The sequence below is a fragment of the Gavialis gangeticus genome, unplaced genomic scaffold, assembly GCF_001723915.1.
Source record: "Gavialis gangeticus isolate Ggan-Ray unplaced genomic scaffold, GavGan_comp1, whole genome shotgun sequence".
NCBI classification, from domain to species: Eukaryota; Metazoa; Chordata; order Crocodylia; family Gavialidae; genus Gavialis; species Gavialis gangeticus.
In genome coordinates this window covers 115,493,191-115,513,588 of record NW_017729024.1, presented here as the reverse complement: position 1 = coordinate 115,513,588, position 20,398 = coordinate 115,493,191, and the positions used below count along the sequence as shown (strand labels likewise).

Sequence of the window (20,398 nt, the reverse complement as noted above, 5' to 3'; positions counted from 1 at the left end):
CAGCCTTACCTGGCATTTTAGGGGCCTCCTAGAGCTGCCACAGGGGTGATCCTGCGTCTCAGAGCCTAGCCAGTAGCCACAGTGCGACTCTGACTAGCCAGGCTCCAGTTTTGAGTGGCACATGCCGCCCCGTATGCGCTACTCTGCTTTTTTTTTTTGCATGGGGTTTTTTGACCTCTGGATGTCTATGGGTCACCCCTACCCCATAGCCCTACCCCTTGCAGCACAAAGAACAGTTGAACATGTGGTATGTGGCACTGCAGAAGTGTCTGCAGCTCCACATACCACATGGCTGCTCATCTGGACGCAGTCCTTGGGTACATCTACATATGCAATTAATGTGAAGCAATAAATTCAAGAGCAGTTCAAGCCAGAGTAAACTGCTCCTAGGCACAGTATCTGTGCATGTGCTCAGGTCAGCAGCAATCTGAGCCAGGGCAGAGCAGCCTCCCAGCTGGCTGGGTTGACTGAGTGCAATTTATGTCCCACGGTTAGCATCTACACTTGCATTTCAGTGCAGTTAATTACTCCACTGTTAATTACTGTCCCCAACAGTACTATCTTACGGTAGAGTTAATTAGTTTACTGCACCCTAATACCAGCTCATGTGTAGACAGTGATGCTTTACTGTGGAGCTAATTAGTCTACTCCACAGTAAAGCGCATGTGTAGATACACTCCTTGGCCACATCCAGATGTGTGTTGACATTTGGTTCCCCAAGGACAACTAGCAGTTGCACACCTTGTGCTGGGCTGGCCCTAGCAGCCTTACCTGGAGTCCTGGAGGCCTCCTGGGGCTGCAGTAGGGGGATCCCGACACTCAGAGCCTAGCCGGCAGCTGCAGCATGACTCTAGCCAGCCAGACTCCAGCTTTGGGTGGCAAACACTGCTGCCACTCTGCTTTTTTTTTTTTCCATGGGGTTTTTTGACCCTTGAATAATAACTGGATAGTACTGATAGCGCTGCTCCCTTGCAGCTGAGAAAACAATTGAACATGTGGTATGTGGTGCTGCAGATGTGTCTGTGGTGCCACATACCACATGTCTGTGCTCATCTGGACATGGCCCTTGTTTACTAATCTGACCCAAACTGCTTCAAGGAATAAGAAGAAAAGAAAAAATGCATTATTTAGTTGTAACAAACTGGTATGAGTAATGACATGCAAGTTGGTACTGAAGGTCAGCACAGCCCCTTGAAAAAGTCAGGGGTGCAATGTGAATATAATGTGAAATAACAAACACACAAAAATAATACACTAATGCATACAGCATCACTTCAAAGACATCCCACCTGAGATTTACAGGTTTTAGGAGTAAGGGGAAAAAAGTAACAACCCCAAACCAGTTTCTTGAATTTTTTTTCCAAAGGCTTCACTGCACTGCCATCTGGTTACTAAAATGATGAGACTGTGTGCTACATCCTGCTGTAGGCATCTGTGATACATTGCAGGAAAACACAGAACAGTGTTTAATAATATTCGTTATAAGACTAAATATGGTAAAGAATAATATTAATTTTAAAAGCCCTACCTTAGTGAAACCTGGATCAGAAATGAAAATTAAGTCATAATTTTGCAGAAAAGAATATTAATCAAGTCCACTAAAAATGCTAACTATAACCTCCCCAGACCAAACAGTGCCCAGTACATGGCTCTCATGAGTGTTAGCAAGGTTCACCAAAATATATAAATGTTTATGTAATACAAATACCAGGCACTTCTTCTGTGCTACATTAAACGTGGAAATGCTACATTTTCATTTTATTGCTAGTGAAATACTGGGGGAAGATGTGTGAACAAGGAAATTTTGAAATACAATGGAAAAGTTTCCCTGAAGTATAATGGGGTTTAAAAAACATCACACAGTGGAGAAATGGCAGCCAGAATCATCTGGGTAACTATTTGGAGAAATTGATCTTCTCAGGTCAGACTTCATGTCCAACAAGTGGAAGACTTGAACAGTTGGAATGATATGAGGGTCTAGGCTGGAAACTTTGAATGAGACAAGAGAATGAGGAACCAGTATACACTGCAGCTAGCACTTGTGAGGGTGAAAGGCAAACCTTGGGAAGGGACTCTGTGGTAATATGGCTAAAATACTGGCAGGTAACGAAATAGCTGATGATCAAAAACTGCTGGCCCTGGGCCAGAACTAAATGGAGACAGAGGGCCTGAGTTTTGGTACCTCAAATCCTTGTATTCCTACAGAACAGGAAAGATCTTAATGCAAGGCAGAGGAGAGGTCTGAATCATACTTAAGAAAATAAATAAGTAATTGCTAGGAGTGAAATGCAGGCCTCTAGACACTTATCAGCTCCTGGAATTCTGTAGGCCATTCCTAATTCCAAAGGAAAGAAGCCAAGTGGATGCAGAACAGGGGAAGCCCCTTGCTTGCAGTTACCCAGGTAATTCTTCAGTAATATTTTGGCCTTGTAAGCAACAGATACTTGAGTGGACGATTAGAAGAACAAGCCTATTTGCCTTGCTGTGGAAGGAAGCAATTATTCTTCTAATGATAAACCATTCATTTTGGATTATCAGACACTTCATTTATAAGAAAAAGATGGGAACATATGAACTGCTTGATATTGTCATCTGTAACACTCCCACAGCAGAGAACATATATTCCAGGAAACTGAAAAACTAATGACAGGAGCAGCTGTTTGTTGAAGCAAAAGTTCTATTTTGTTGTTTTCTGTAGATAAATCTTCTGTTGTCATGGGGGACACAGATCTGAGTTTTACCAGAATAGAATAAGAAAATATCTGACGCTCTGCATTTGGATCCTCTAGTCACTTTGTGCTTATCTACTGTAAGGATAGCATCTTCAGCTCATTCCATTTTTCAACTTTACACAGCACTTTGATACCATAGTGATAAGCAAGAGACAGCTAGCATTGTGCAAACATTAATTAAACTTCAAAATACCACCTCAGAGGTAAGACAGTGTGGTTACTATACTAGGAGTAGAATTTAGGACTCGATTCCAACCTCCATACACTAATTATAAATTAAGTTAAGAAAAAAACCCTCTAATTTCCCCATCTATATAGTGAAAACTACTTGCAGTTTTGGTCAGGGGTACCAAGAGGTACTTCTGTAACAGCCAGAAGAAAGAACACAGTAAACACAAAAATGAGCTGATATAAAATGTCACTGAAATAAGTGGAGCTGTAACACTTTATGCCAGGCAGGTATCTGCCCTCTTGCGAATAAACCAGAGTTGGGCATCAGTCTAAATATCTGAATGCAATTCAGACCCAAACTTGTGTGTCTGTAAGAGTTAAACATTGTACCAGAATGCAAAAACAGTAGATCTGATTTTGAACTTAGCTACTGCAGTGTAAATTTGGAACCATCAGTGGAGCAACGTCAACATGGAAGTGATGGAAGTGAGTACAGTATCAAGTCCCAAACCCTCTGCCATAACTACATCGGCTGATGGTGATGTGCGAAACTCAGAGGTCAAAATACATCATCAGTTCTACTTCGCTTACTTGCTTACAGGTCCAACCTCTTTTCCCCCCCACAAAGGGAAGAATGGGGCTCTTCAGTGTATAATTAAAGCATGTGTTACAGATCTATTCTTCTTATAAGCATAGATGAGAGGGAGGATATCTCATGTTTTTGTGTTGTGAAATTTCAGAGGGTTTTGAAGGATTAAAGTAGCAAGTGGCAAATTCTGAAGCTCTGTTGTGAAAAAATAAGTGAAATCATGAGCTTCTACTCTGACTGATTAAGATCTAGAAAATGATGAAAAATAAAATTAGCACAACCTTTGAATGACCCCAAGACAGTGATATGCTTCTCCTTCATTTAATCCACTCATTGTTTTGCATTTTCACTACCCTCCTACTGTACTATTCCTCCATTAAGTTATATTATCCTAGTTATTTGTGTGAACCCAGTGAGACAGTTGGTGTTTGGGTTGCTACAGCTAATTAAGATCCACTTAGCCAATCTTTTTAGGTTATCATATTGTTATTAAAGAAGTGTCAACAGGATAACAGATATAATTTCAGGAAAAAATAGAAGAAATTGGAAGTATTATTTTATATTCATTATTAAGTGGGTTGTTCTTAAAGAAATGGAGTCAAGGAAGTTATACTGTTTCAGGGGAGAATAAATTTTATTTTCCACCAACTGAGAACTGACAGCCCAATGACCAGAAAAGGCTTGTGTTTGATCGATAATGAACAGGAGCAATGCCTAGTGCATCAGTCCACCTAGTGAGGTGAACATTGAGTGATACAGCATCACACCTACATGTTAAATCTTCTAAGTCCTCTATGACATCTAGGGTGTGTCTACAAATCGACTTACGGCAATGAAGCAATGCACTACATTGCTCTATGGTGCGGTACAGTGACGTAGTGATCACGCAGGTCTACATGTGATCACCAGCTACATCACTGTAACAGCGTACTCCTCCGGTATAGTGTGCTGCTACAGCAACATAGCAACAATATCTAACTGTGAGCCACATACATGGTGCAGTAACCACCTATACTGCGCTATGCTGAAGCACGGAGCCATAGCAACATTTCCTAGTATATGCTCTGTAATTTACAGTACATTTTGTTAACCTGCATCTGAAGGAAATCTTTCCTCATAATTTTCCTTGATCCATTTTCAAACACAATTATGTGGGTGGCTCTTAGACCATGCAGTTCAATCCCATCCTTTCAAGTATCTAGCACACAGTGCAATTCTCATAACATTGCTTTAGAGTTGAATTGGGCTTCATAATCATGCTGGGTAGAAATACCCCATACATACACATGCCCTGACCTCTGACTGTTTGACACATGTATGTTTCTATATACCTAGTGTTGTTCTCTAATGTCTAGAAGTCAGTTTTTAGATGCTAACAATTGCATGAGCATTTTTACTAATATTTTAAGAGTCATGTTATGTCTAATAACTCATCAGCAAAAGAGTGTTTATCAGGTGTTCTGAAAACACATTCCCCCCCCCCAAAAGAAATTGGGTTGGATTAAAGGAGAAGCAGGATATAGGGAAACCTGGGGTGGGGAAACCAAATCCAGCCAAGCAAATATTCTGTACTGAAAGCACACTAACTATAGTTACACTTTATTGAACTGGTGATCTGTGCAAGTGTTAAGTGCCAGCCCTGTGTCTGAGAATAGATGCCTGATTTACACCTGAACTACACTTGAAAGAGCAAGTATCAATAAACTTGTTAAGAGTCTGTCCATCATTCATAAATACAAGAACTGGTCTGGACCCATAATGCATGGTATACAATGCACATTTGAAAGAAAAACCTTGTACAGGCCTTTATTTGTTATGTTTGCATAGGTCCATGCAGAATTCATACAACATTAATTAAAATGCCTACTTTCCAAGATATTATATGTTTAATCAAATAAAGTCTTAAGCCATAGGACTGGCAACAGGACTTGCTTAGGAACCAGACAGTACTGAAACTTTGATCATCTTCTGGTGCCACAGATTTGGGAAAGAAATGGAGGAAAAACCAAAGAAAAAAGAAATGCTGTGACTGTTTCTGCAGCAAAAAAAACACAATGTAGAGACACCACTAACATTATTAACTTCTTTAGTATTCAGAGTTTAGGATTTAGTGTGATTTTTTTTCCCCCGCATCATCCATCACAGAGAGACACAGGAGAGATGGAAGTCAGAAAAAAAATGAAACCCTCTTTGTTGCCTGAGGCTTGTTTTGGCTGATTTTTTTAGCTCAGTTCATTGCAGTGTTTCACTTTTAATGGTTCACTTACTTGAACTTGTGACTAAACAAACTCATAAAAAAGATACAAAATACAATATGAAAAGTTTTTCTTTTTTAGGGGTCCAGTGACCAGAAGTTCTGATCCTCTGAAAGAACATCTACTAATCTGTGTTTTATCAGTTATATTATGTTAACTGGGAGATTAGAATGGGTAAAATATGTGCACCAATCATAGCTCTTTAATATAAACCTTTTTAAAAAAATATTTCTGGTTGAAATTGTTATTAATTACTCCTAAGACCCAGGTCAAGTTAATTTTGAAATGTTTGTTTTTTTCAAAGAACAAGGAATTAAAAAAAAGACTCAATTTTTTACAGTGCTTAGGATTCAGGTATATTGTAATTTTGAGGAAGTTGTATTACAATTCAGAACAGAATTGTCATACAATAGAATAAAAAATAGAATAACAACAAATTGTACAACATTAAATAGCAATCAATAACAATAAAGGCAATGAAAAATGTCTTAATTATTTACTTCAAAAAAATTCAGAAAGCGAAAACAGGGATATCCTCTACAAGAATGTGTGTATGTTTTTATGTACCTAGTATGGAATGTAAACATGTAACTTTCTGATCATGCTGCATCATGTTGCTATAAGTGAACAAACAGAAGATATTTTCTCCTTATGCTCTTTTTTAAATGAACAACATATGTCCTAAACTATTTTTTATAATCATCAAGTATATTCATGATGTAGAAATGGGACCAATTATAATAAAAGGCAAAATATTTAAATCTCTGTTCAGATATACATAAGGAGAAGACACATAGAGGACAAGCAAAAGACAGTAAGGAAACAATTTAGTTAAATTAACCAAATTATTTAAAGCAATTTAAACACACTCTAAATATCTAATCTTATCTTTTAAGTATGTTTTTGGAATCAGGAGTTCACTTCACTTCAGTAGATGAATCTTCTAGCACCAGTGGCCAGGAAGGTGCTACACCATAGCAGCTCTCAAGAGTCAAGGGCAAATTTTATGTGATAAGGTTAATTGAATTTTTAGATAATTAACAATGACACCATCCCCTGGTGTTGATGATATGTGGAAATTGATCACATGCCGCACAACATAATGTTTCAATGCCATTGATGAATAGGATGGTTTCTGTAGTGGTCTGTCTTCTTCTTTTCACACGTGGACAAATATTCCCAACTGCTAAGTTAATTAGTAACTACTAGACAATCAAAACTGTAGCTAAATAGCCCTAATTAATGTCCTACATATCAGGTCTTACAGGTATAACAACAAAATGGGTAAAGCAAAACAAGAATTAAAGGTCTGAGACAATGTGATTATTTCTATAGCACACACTGGGCACATCTAAAAATGCAAATACTCCAGGGTGGGTTTACTCTAGAGTCATCTACTACTCTCTAGAGTCAGGCAGGCATCTACACATTCAGATGTGGGAAAAGATTTACTACTCACAGCAGCAGTCTGCTCCTAACCCTACCAGCCCTGCACTGGACCCCTGCACCAACCAGGGGGTCCAGTGCTCCCCCAGGGTGGTAGCCTAGGGTCTGGCAGGTAGCATGGGGCCAGGACACAAAGGTCTCCTGGCAGGGGCTGGGAGATTGCTTCCTTCCACTGAGAGCTGTGTCCTGACAGGGTAGGCTCTTCCACAAAAGCCTGGGTGGGGACAATCTCCCCCTGTCCCAGCAGCAGGGAGCTCCCAGCCCCTGCTCCAGGGCTGTGAGGCCCAGGCTGTGAGAGTCTTATCTCCCAGCCTGGGGCCCTGCAGCTGTGGGGCTGGGAGACTAGAATATCACAGCCTGGGCCTCGCAACTGTGGAGCTTGAGCTGGGAGTTAAGAATCTCCAGCCCCCACTCCCCAATTGCAGTTGTGAAGCAGGGGCTGGGAGCTCCCTGCTGCCAGGGCAGGAGGACATTATCCCTGCCTGGGCTCCGGTGGCAGAGCCCTCCCCTGCAGCAGGCAACTCCTGGGGGCAGGGAACAATCTGTCACCCCCTGCTGCCCCAGTTGGCTGTCTACACTTGCTCCCGGTTGGCCATCTATATGTGTCATAGCCTGGCCATAGCCAGCCAAGGGTTTTCTTGACAAGGGAAATTCTCAGCTACCCATTTAGGGAAGGTTTAAAATCCATTGCATTGCTCCAGTGACAGGGATGGACTTAGTGTGCTAAAGGATTTGGGTTTACTAAGCAGCTGAGCACATACTGGGAATCTAGCTCCAGGGTAAGTTAACTAATCATTTCCGGTTGACACAGGTTGTAACTCCAAGAATGGAGGAGATGTAGAAGGCGTTTTTATGAAGCAGAATTACAAGTTTTTTCTTGGAGTCAAACAAAACATGAAAGGGAAACAAACTACTTGAGAATAAGGTAGAAACTATGGGTACGTCTGAGAAGCAAAGTGAATTAGCTTATGCAGAACTCCCTTCTGTTGTGGCTAGACCATATTTAAGATAGCTCATTTCAAGCTACCTTGAGCATTACACATTGTAGATAAACTCTGAGTTACAAACACTAGGGGAAAATGGTATTTCTAAAATTCAGGTTACAAATGAGAGAAAAAAACACAATAAAATATACCATGTAGCATACTGCAGGCTATTCAGAATCTATTCAGGTTAAGAGAAACAGAAGTACTAAATGATTTAGCACAGTGAGGAGGTCCCAGAAGAAGTCTCCAAACCACTGGCGGCTATTATGAAGCACTAGCTGCAGTGTATACTGTATTATGTATTAGCTGGGAGAAAATGTGACTCTCTCTTCTTCTGTATGTCAATTGAACATTAAAAAATAAAGTGGATATGGTAGCACAGGAGCTCAGTGGCAAATCCTTAAATGCCACTGCAGGGGAAAAATACCTAGTTAACTTAGAGTTAAGGTTGCACATCTCCTATCAACACCCGTCATTAAAAATCAGGGAAATCACCAGCTAAGGAAACATTAGCATCCAGACAATCTGAGTTCACACATTGTCATAATGGACGAAGCAATCATACCTCTTCATCTCCACTACAGATGAGCTTCTTTTTCCAGTATTTTTCTATGATTTCTTTAATGATATTAAAAATGATTGTTTCAATGAAATTTATTTCTCCTTTCCTCAGAATTCTCCAGGTTTTGTTGGTGAACCATTTTTTTTGTTAAACAAAAGTAACATTTTAACCAAAGTTAAATATCTCAATATTTTTTTTATTTTGATTGGAGTACTTTTTTTCCCTAAAGTACCTTACAAAGTCTTAAGAATACTATATTTGACAACAGACCTGACCTGGGACTGTGGAGCATGATAAGGGAGCAGGAATGATGCTGAACCACTGAAGGCACAGATGGAAGTGACAATTTTTGCCTGATGTGGCCATGGAAAGCAATTTATAGATGTGACCAAACACAAATGCATGGCTACAGACAACTTAAAAAAATGGCTGATCTGCTGAAAATCTGCCACCTCATTGCAAATCAACTCCCTCCTCTAGATGGAGCTCCCTCTGCTCCTCTTCTCCCCCACAACCTCCCCCTAATTCTGAAACAGGGACAGGGCTGGAGAGAGGAAGGGCCTTTGCTCAGGGAAACTAATTGCAGGCTGGCAGCCAGCAGCTAGATTCCCCCCTCCTTCCCGCCCAACTGTGACCTTCTGTTTGGTCTGGGGGATCATTGCAACTCAGAATGCTTTCTGAAAATTGCTCTCAGTTACAGTGGGGAGCTGCGCTTCTATCTTCACCCTGAGATCCTAACCTTTTTTGTAAGCTAAACTCATAAAGACTCATCCAGATCTAAGCTTCATAGCTCCTGTTAGACAGAAAGAGCACCTATATATTTGCCTGATGCCTGCTCTGACATGTGCTTATTAACATGTGTTGGAGCAGACTTGATTAACTGAGTCTGTTGGAGTGTGCTAATTAGTGTTCCAGCAGCATGGTCCAGCAGCCCTGGCATCATGTGTATTCAGCACCCCCACATTTCAAAAGAACAGCAGGGGTACTTTAACTAAACCTTGTTGAATAAGCTTTCGTTAAAGTGCCCCATCACCATTTTGAAGTGTGGGACACTGAATACAGGAGACGCTGCAGGTGCTTTAGAGTGGCTCCCAACAGCTACTCTAATTAAAGTGCCCCTGCCACCCTGGAGCATGTGTAAAGATGCTCAAAGGGCCTCTCTAGATGTTCAGGTAAAAGTATATGATAGGATCTGATGCATGATCCACACAGTCATGCTTCCTGTCATACCATACCTGTACAACAGGAGGTGCAATTATGGGTTCCAGCATCAGATTAAATCAAACCTTACTACCACTGCAGGGGTAGTTCAGAATCATCATCTTGGGTTTCTCCTGCACCAGCAAATAGCAAGTGCCCACAGCTGTGAGTCCTGTAGCTGACAGGACTTACAGCCATGGCAGTGTTGCACATACTGCCACAGCTGGGAGTCCCACAGCTCATGGGACTCTCATCCATGACTGCATCCCAAATGGGGCATTGCCACAGCTGAGAGTCCCATGAACTGCAGGACTCCTACTCATGGCAATGCATAGTGTACACTCAGCTGACAGGGCTTCCAGCTGCATGGCCATACCTTGCTAGATGTGAAAATTAAATATGGATAGAAGCAAGTCATAAAATGATTCAGCATGAACTTTATAGCTGGATGGACTTTTTTATGGCATGATAGTTACTTTGCACAGTCTAAATTAATTATGTAATTAAGCAGTTAATTGTGTAATACATGTAACATGTAGAGGGGTCTTAAGACAAATAGCTCTCTTTCTGTCTTAAATTCCCATACATCCCCTCCTTCCCAACTGCAGCCCACCCAGAATCTGGCCAGAATGCAGAAGGGGCTTGAGGTGTGTAAATTATATAGCCCAGATTCAGTGGGCTAAATTCAAAAGTGGTGTGTAATGAAGAGTAAGATCCATGTTATATGTAGGTATGAATATAGGGAAGTTTGAGATTAATTCTGCACAATTAATACACTGCTGTGCCTGAAGAAAGATATAATATTATTTTTGCAAAGCTTTCTGTCCATTAACCTCTGAATGTGGCACTAACATAGTCTCGTGCATCCTACTGTACACAAAGTACAGTATTTCTAAAAGAGCATTAAACTCACTGGAAAATATACATTATTTTAAAAAGAGGTAAAAACCCAAAACAGGAAACTGCACGCTAATAACTGGAATGCTGGTTGTGAGTGGGACATGGTTGGAAACATTCTAAAGTACCTGGAGAACACCTGGAAAAGCACAGTTTGATTTAGGATAGCTAGAGAGGCAGGGGAGTTCATGCTTAATTAAACAGCTTTCTTTGAAAATATTTCTGTTAGGGCAGATAAGAAAAATTGAGTAGATTCAGTAAACTTGGTCTCTTAAAATTCATCTAACAAGCTTTCAAGCAGAAGGGTGGCTAACAGAAACTATATAGGCAGATGCTCAGAGAGAGTTCATATTCTGTTTGGCAGCACACACACACAAAATCTATATATCAAAGATTAGCTACCACATGAAAGTGGCTTTCATTCCATTTGGGTGCCTGGCCTTAGTAATGAGACTATTAAGAGCACAGATATGCTTCTGGAAGATGCTTCTGTAATAAGGTGGTATCAGAAAAACCCCAAAGCCTCTCTAATGTAGACTTCAAGGCTAGATCTGTTCCACATCCTTACTAAGCCCCCCACATCCCTATTAAGCCCAGGGCTATTGCCAAAAACAAGGTATAGCATGCATCTAGGTCCAGCAATTACAAAGCATAGAAGACTTAAAGGGCTCCTTACTGCGTTATCTCAGGATGTGTTAGGACACATGCACAAGATCCTTCTAAACCATCAGTACTGCTTAGTTTATGAGTTTTGGAATGTGAAGAGCTGGGGCAAGTGGGCAGGACTTTTTTCTTGGCATCAGCCCTGGGCTTATCCGAGAGAAAGTATAAACATGACCTAAAACTGTGGTGCTCAACTTCTGGCCCATGGGCAGAATTTGCACATGGGGTGGTGTCATCCAACCTGCACAGCTCCCCATGGGTATGGAAACTGGCACTGGGAGAGCAGTGGCAGCATTAATTGCTTCAGTTATGGCAGTTCTGGAAGCCAGATAGCAAGGCCCCATGCACCAGATCATAGTGGTGCATGGGGTCAGTCTGCACCCAATCAGTCTGGCACATTGGATTTCACCCATAGAATGGGTGTGTTTTAGTTTGCTATGTAAAAAAGTTATTTAAATTAAAATATGCCACCGAATGTGTACACTGTTATACAATTATATTGTTAAAGATGGCAATTAAACCAGTAAAAGGGGCAATTTCCTCATGTGTACCAGGGCCCTTAGTCATGTATACAATGGCCTTTTTATTCTATAACTATAAAAAGTCACAAGGTCAGACTTTTGACAAAATATGTATTTATATTCCTAAGCCTGTGTTTACACATGTATAGCTTTATGTAGCTTTTTCGAGGGTAAGAAGCTTTGATTCCATTAAAGTATTTGGTCAAAGGATAACTACAAATCCTGTATTTCAAGAAATAGTTTTGCAATAAATATTTAATCGCAAATGTTTTGAGGGTTTCAGCTAATACAAATTAATGATCTAATTTCATTCCTTAAGCTGAGTTGTAAATATAAGGGGAAAAAAAGCCAATAGTGCATAAATCATGAAAAACAAATTTGAGTTTAAAATGATCTTTTTTGGTAACTTTAAATATTGGTAACAATCCAGCTGAGGAGTTTTTGTTTTCAATACAGTATCTTGACAGTTCTTTAGTCCCTTCAAACTCCAGGATAACCAATCTGCAGAAGCCCTGAGGCAAGGGAAAGTAAATATACTTGATTGCCAAACAAACTAACTCCATGTATTAAACATGCTGGTTAGGGATTCAGAGTTCATGGACTCATAGATTCATAGATTATTAGGGGCTGGAAGGGACCTTGTAAATCATCCAGTCTAGTTCCCTGCTCTAGGCTGGAAAAGACAATTGGGGTCAAGTGACCCTGTCACAGGGGAACAGCACAGAACAGACCCCGAAGGGCCAAAGGGGAACCCTGGGACCCAAAACATGACTTGGAAGATGAGGGGAGCAAGAAAGAAACAACAATCCCCTTACCTGCAGCTGACGCCGTGGAGAGACTGGAAGAGGCGGTGGGACCCGTGCAGCTGCTTAGCCGTGTCTTTTTGAAATTGTGGCCAGCTGCGATCAAGGAGGATCAGAGCTGGTGCCGGAGAATAAAGAGTGTCCAGAGAGAGGACGAGGGAGAGGGGGAGAGCAGGAGCGGAGCCACGAGCGGAGGTACCCCTGGAGCCCCACTCAGAGGCGAAGAAAGAGCTGATGGACTGCCACGAGGCAGGAGGATACCCTGTGGCTGCCGGAGGGAGAACGCCGGTAGAGAGGCGATGGATGCCCGTGCTCGCGACGGCGGAGATGGGTGCAAGGATCCAGAGACGGAGATCAATGAGGGAAGTGACCCCGAAGAGAGGGGGACGATAGGGGACCTGGCAATCCAGGTGGGACCGGCACGGGTTTGGGGAGGCTGCCAGAGTCCACCCAGGCAGGGAGCTGAGAGCGTGAGCAGCGAGAGGGGCTGCAGGGAATGAGAGCCTGCCAGGCGGAGCCGTTCAGCGGGGGACTGAGTAGGAAGGAGCAGGAAGGACCAGAAGTAGCCCGGGTGGCACTCCGAAAATACAGCAGCCAGACAGAAGGGCACTGTAGAAAGGGTTAACAGGGAGAGGATTTCTCCGGGCCAGGGAGCCCAAATTTTGTTTGTAACCAGGGAGTTTTACTGGTAGTGTTTTCTTTGAGTTTCATTGTTCAGTTGCCCACTTTTGGAGGGGTAAGAAGGACACCTGAGAAGGGTCTCCTAACCAGCTGGATCCAGGGTCAGGATAGACCTGTGGATCCGTAACGAAGTGCCCCTTGCATCTCAAGACGAGGGTCGGGCCCGGGAAACAACAGCACCTCGGTGCAGCTGGGTACCAGGGCGAGGTGTAGGGGAGGGCGGAACCTCGCAGAATATCATCACCCTAAGAGTCCCGGCTCCGGACAGGCCCAAGTAGTCAACCCCTCCACTGAAATTACGAGCAAAGTCGTGGCAGGCAAGATAGGGGCAGGGACTACCCCAAGGCCATATATCCGGACTAGACAACACCAGGGACGAGGCGACAGGCAAGCTCCCACACCCAAAGCCGAGCAGCACGGGGCCAGATGTTTGAAGCCCGCTGGGTGCAGACCCCAACGAGGTGACTGTCCTATCTCCTTTTGAAGATTTCCTGGGCAGGTGACTGCACCACCACTGGAGGGAGTTTATTCCACAATCTGGACACCCTGACTATGACGGAGTTTTTCCTGGAATTGAGCTTGAAGCAGTCTTCCAGGAGTTTATATCTATTGCTCCTGGTCTTCCCCAAGGTTGTCCTGGTGAGCAGCTGTTCACCAAGTTCTTGATGTACTCCCCTGATGTAGTGGTAAGCCACTACCAAGTCCCCTCTCAGCCTTCTCTTCTGCAGGCTGAAGAGGCCCAAGTCCCTCAGCCTCACCTCATATGTCTTGTCTTGCAAGTCCTTGAATCTATGAATCTATGCATAAAATGCTTTCCCATCTCTCCTGGTGGGAAAGGCAGTGTCTTACAGAACTCTCCATTTATATCAGCTGATTGGAGATGTGGGTTTTTGTGGGGTTTGGGGAGTTTTTTATAAGTAATCTAGTGGGAACTACTGAAAGATGAAAAGATGAGTCAGAATGGGCTCTGTGTGTGGTAGAGATAAGATCAAAATAAAAGGAATTGCCCCTTGGACCTCATGCAAAAATAACCAATAAGAGCATCTTTGTATTTGTTTGTTTAATGTTGTGGTTAATAATCAAGGGAAATACTGCTTTTTAGTGTCATTAGTAATTTGCAAGTACTTACTGAGAACTAAGTTAAGAGTTACCTAGTCTTTGAATGTTTAATATATAATAAACGACTTACATCAAAGAAGCTAACCAAAACATACTTCGTGTATGCAGCTATATGAAAGAGTGACTATTAAACAAGAGACTCCAGTATCTAGATTCATTTCAGAAAATAAATGAATTTAAGCAAATACAAAGCAAAAAAGCAAATACAAAGCAAAAATGAATTTAATTTTATTTAAATTAACCTCAAACCAATATCATCTATCTGGTTTATTTTTTAACCTTCATACATTCCCATGGAGTAATTTCCTACCCCAGACCCATATTTTGTGCAGTATCTTTAAGTTAATTAATTCTAAAAAAATATATATTTTTGGACATCATCACTGGCACCACAGGCCCTATATCCCCAAAGAATAGCTATCTTACATGAAATGTTTGCTCTCTGTGGATGAAAAACTGAGTTGATAGACAGAAAAATAAAATGAAGAATGATGGATACACGTAATCTGTCTAAATCCATCAAGTCTAATATGACTGCCCTAAATTACAAATTTCCACAACGCATCCCAGTAAAACCTTCTGCAAGCATGAGTGGACGTTGTGCTTTTTGTCCAAGGACAGATGACCGCAAAACCCGGAAACAATGTGAAGACTGTAAGCAATTTGCTTGTGTGCACCACAGTACATCACTGCTGCTTTGTGAGGAATGTAATATTTAGTTAAAACAGTTAGGAATTTTTTTTGGAAGTAACTGTTAGTTTGAAAACAGTGTGTATTTCAGACTTATCAAATTGTTCATTCACGTTTGAAACTCTAAAAAAAGTTTAAATTTTGTTCATAGTTCTAGTTAAATAATATTTTGTGTTAAAATCATCATAAATATTCTTTCAAACAATGTTTATGGTTAATAAATAGTTTTTGGTACATTTATACTGTTTTCACTGGTTCCATTTTGTTCATGAGGGTGGGGTAATAAGTTACCTCATGAGACCAACAACGGTTATGGTTTCATGAGAATGGATGAGGGTTAAGCAAATTAAGATTTCCAGGTTGTGAAAGGAGAGAAAAGCTGAAAGCAAGCTTAAATTTTGTTAATACTTGGCATTAGATTCTGTAGTAATATACTCTTTTTACAACCGCCATATATATATACTTTTCAGCTCTCTACAGCTGATGCAAGTCTGCGTGAGAAAAGTTTAGGGGAACAGTCAGAACACTAGAACAAAGAACAGATGATATTGAGGAGTTCCAGCTTCTGAAATGCCAGGCATTTTTTATATAAGGATGAAAAAGTTTCTAGTGCATGTCCAATTTTGAAGTATAGAAATATGTTACTCCTTCTCCTCCTCCTTTGTTTTTCATATACAGATGCCACTTGAGGTAAACTGTCAGCTCTTGACTGACAGTGCATTGAAGTATATCTAGAGTTCTTGGTCACATAATTTTGAATACATGTCAGTACATAAAGGATCTGTAGGCTCCATGTTTCACAGCCAAGAACACAAAGACAATGTACAAGTAAGCTTTGATTAAGTCGTTGCTACACAATTTTGAAGACATATTTGTATTCTCCTTAAAATACCTTACTTTATAATTAAAGGAAGCGGATGAAAAATTCTACTAATTGATTTTGAGTTTAAGAGCAACAGAGACTGATTTAAGGGTGTATGAATTGGTGGAAGTTAAGCCTTTTAGCTTGAGCATTTAAAAACTTTACCAGTATAACCCTATACAAGCATTATAAGATATGGGCAAGTGCTCCACAAATATCCTGCACACATTCCATCATCCTTTGCAGGCTCCTGAGTCTATGTGGAGACAGTTGACAGCACCCAAGGGTGCAGGTCAGGGCTGATTGGCAATCTATCCAGCTTACTGTACTTCCGCCTCTCTCAGCTCTCTCATCACAACACCCCCTCTATCCCTCTCCTGCTAGGCTTCCACAGAAAACCCAGCATGTGTCCGTTGTACTTTGAAATCGGTCAATTTCCCCTTCAGAAGCTGGTGATGGATCTTTACCACTCTGGCACCAGCTGATGCACCCAGTACCACCACAGGTTGAGTGGACCTGGTCGGGGCTAGGTGCTAGTGGGTTGGGGTTGCTGTGCAGCAGGGAGGTTCCATTTAGGTCTGGGGGTTGGAGTCTGGTGGCCACAGTAGTGGGGCTTTGCCTGCAGTGCTGTTACAGGAGTCCAGGAATACTAGCTGTCCATGGAATTAACTGCTGCACAGCCCTAGGGCTGTGAAAAGGGACTGGACTTTCCCAGGGCCAGGGCTGAAAAGGGAGGGGTTTAGTCAGTGGCTGACTAGAGCAGTAGAGTTTGGCTAAGTCACGTAGAATCATAGGGTGCCTCAATTAATTGAGTGCTAGAGTGTGGTAATTACTGTGCTCCATCAGATTCCAGCATCATATGTATCAGCATCCCCACACTGAAAAATGGCAGCAGGGGGTCCTTGGACTAAAGGTTGTTTGACAAGCTTTAGTTCAAGCTCCCCTGCATCCATTTTCCAGCATGGGGATGCTGATAGACGTGACACTCCGGGCACTTTAATCAGAGTGGCTCTTGAAGCCACTCTAATTAAAGCACCCCCCAACCCCACCTCCCAGAGCATGCATGTAGAGAAGCAGGGCTGGAAGGGATCTCCAGAGATTATCTAATCAAAATCCTTGCCTGAGGTATCTAAACCATTCTATACAAGTCCATTATCTAACCAATTAGCAAAACTGTACAGTCAGCCCTGAGAAAACCACAGAATATGACATCCTAACCTGCCATAAGTAAAGCAGCGGGACCATGTCATCCAATGTCCTGCTGCTACAAGGCTGTTAAATATATTTAAGAGACAATAAAGATGGCTATGCCCTCCTCACTATGGAGGAAAGGAAAAAGCCCCACAACTCATACCAATCTGACTATGAGGTAAAATTCCTTCCTGACCCCAAATCCAGTGATTGGTCTGACCCTGAATGAGGGGCAAGAAACTCCAGGTTCAAGTCCTAGGAGGAGTAATGGCACACTCCAGTCACATGCCCTAGTCTTGGCTGCAGCCAATACCTAATGGTTCTGAGGAAGACTTTAAGAACAAAAAACCCGAGACACATAGCAGCAGCATGTCCCTGGCCCATGTGACAACAGTACAGACTGCCCCCTAGAGGGGGAGGTGAGAGGAGGCAAAGCAATACACACACATACTGGAGGGTACCGAGGAGGTTTTCACTAATGCAAGTATACATGCATTTATTCAGAAAAAGCTCTATTGGAGGCAACATCTACTTTGTTGGATGAGGTAGAAGTTTCTACTGGAGATGTCATTTGTGGCCTGGTAGAAACTTTCTGAATGCTTAGAATTTCCACCAGTGGAACTGCAATTCCACTGCTAGACATGTAATATTTGTAGGCACCCTGCACCCTAAGATACTTTCTTTCAAGTAATAATAAAGGTGAAGCCTTTGAAAATGTGTGCAGATTTTGGAGATGAACAAAGGAAAGCAAAATTGAGGATTAGAGTGAAGATGCCCTACTCAGGTAGTCTGAGTTTTTCTGTGTTAATCTCTGAATATATTTAAAGTGAGAACTATATATTCTATGCATAACTCTCTCATTTTTCTCTTTTCTTCTTAAGTTGCCTTTTCCCCATTCTCTTCTATATCCATCTCTTCCCACCAACACCATCCTTAATAGTTGCTACACTTTCTTTTTCCTTCCCCTCATAAGACCCTAGTTCTCCAAGATGCCTTACAAGTTCCCATAGCCACCCATAACCTTCAAGAGTCTGCTGTGAAGGGACCTGAAGTGGATACTATCAAGTTATACAATATATTATGCTTTCTTCATGAGAGTTACACATAATTTCTTCAGGTTCACCACTTGCAATCTATAAAAGTTGGATGAGAGGCCCAGAAGAGAAGCAATCAGAACCTACACCTAACCCAGGTGGGGGGTGGAGGTAGTTGCTGGGCCATTGTTTGGAAGGAAGAGCCACTATCTGGCACTGTAATGATAAGAATCACCTTGCCCTAATATAACTAGCTATTAAAAACTAATCCATTTGGTTCAGGAAAAGAACTGTGATGTGAAAAGATTCTTATAAGTCCCTCTTAATCTTTGGGGACAGGGAAGTTGTAAACTTTTACTGCTCTCCCCAAGGCCCATTCATTAGTCCATTGAAGACTCCCTCAGATATCTCATTCAACAGTGGCTGGAAGGACTGTAAATTAGATGGAACAGAGAGAAGGGTGTTAGGGATATCTTCCCCTATATTCTCCAGATGGGTATGCATTAAGAAAAAACCTAACAGGAGTCATCATCTTGATTCCCACAACACCACTTCCCAGAAGACACTTTGAAAATATCATGAGCTCTAAAATACTGAAATTTTAAAGATTTGTTTTTCCATTTTACATTGTATTTATTGAATTTATTCTCTATGTTTATCTTAAATCCTCAGGTCCCTTACAAAATGTTACATTAAGTAACATAGCGAAAACAGGTTGCCTAGAGACAGCACAAGAAGGCCTTAGGTCTAATCCTATAAGCATCTATTCATTGTCCCACATTTTGAGTAATATGTCTTATTTCAGTTCCCAAATCCTCACGGTAAATTATTTTAAAGCACTATCTTTACCTTTGGAATGACTACAAAATAACTAGGACTAATACAATGAGCTATCAGATTCAATATGTAGGAGCTACTATTGATAGAAAATATTGATAAATGTGCTTTATTGGCCTTTGCATGATTCATTACCATTTAAGAAACAGTCACAGGGCATGTTTTTTACTTCTCTAAGTGTATCCTTTTTACACTTATACAGCCTGATTTTTTCCCTTAAATACAATTATAATTGTCTTTAGCTTTACAGTCAGTCACAAAAGTAAATTCATAGTAGGTATTATAATGACACAAATAAAAAGAGGTTTTAATTTCAAAAAGCTATTTAAAAAGTCCTATCTGAAAAAAATGTGTTTGAAGTTCAAATGAAAGACAATATCTGAATAACACTAATCCTCAGGAGAATTTATGGCACCTGCCAGACACTGTAAAGGTTTTATAAATGTTGTCTTCTGCAAAGTCAACTGCAAACATCATAAGGCCTTTAGTAAATATGTCTACCAGCCTCTTTGTTTGAGCAGAAATATTGAACTTCCTACCATTATGATTATAAACTCAAGAAGGTTATTTTAGATTTTTTTAAATATTTGATTAGTAGCCCCTCTTTTTTCTTTGAGATCAAGTTCCAAATTACACATAGATTTAAATTTTTGAAAAAAAATCTTTTTAGCTGTACAAGGGTCACAAAAACTATTTGAAACTTATTAATAGATAAATATATAGAGAGGCTAAACTGGAAATGAATGGTGATTCAACAGCCTGATCCACAATATCTGAATGAGATGAAAAGGTCCGTCACTGAAGCTGAGGAATAGAATAGTGGTTTAATATTGGAAAATTTAAAATGTGGGGGAAGGCCAAAAGCCAGAACCAGTATGTCCATAATTAGCCCTTTATATAAATTTGATTTAAGAGTGCAGTAATGGGCTATAATTCCCAACTGTATCACATAATTTTACCTAATCAAAACAAAATTCACTGTTTAAGATTTATAAGTTGCTATTTTAAGAGGCACCAAAAGAAAAAAAAAACAACAAAAATACAGCTGCAAAAGTTATTAACATCCCATCCCCAGAGCAGCTCCCTGCCCAGCCACGCACCCTGCCAACCTCCATGGAAACCCTGGCCTTGTGCTGCCACTGCCCTGCTGCTCCTGAGG

The 20,398-nt window shown here is 41.1% G+C and overlaps 1 protein-coding gene across 1 annotated transcript in view; it reads right to left on the bottom strand.

Annotated features, from left to right (window-relative positions):
- Positions 1–20,398, bottom strand: part of PTPRD (protein tyrosine phosphatase, receptor type D) — a 1,990,398-nt gene that overhangs the window by 1,700,377 nt on the left and 269,623 nt on the right. The gene's annotated exons all lie outside the window — the stretch shown is intronic.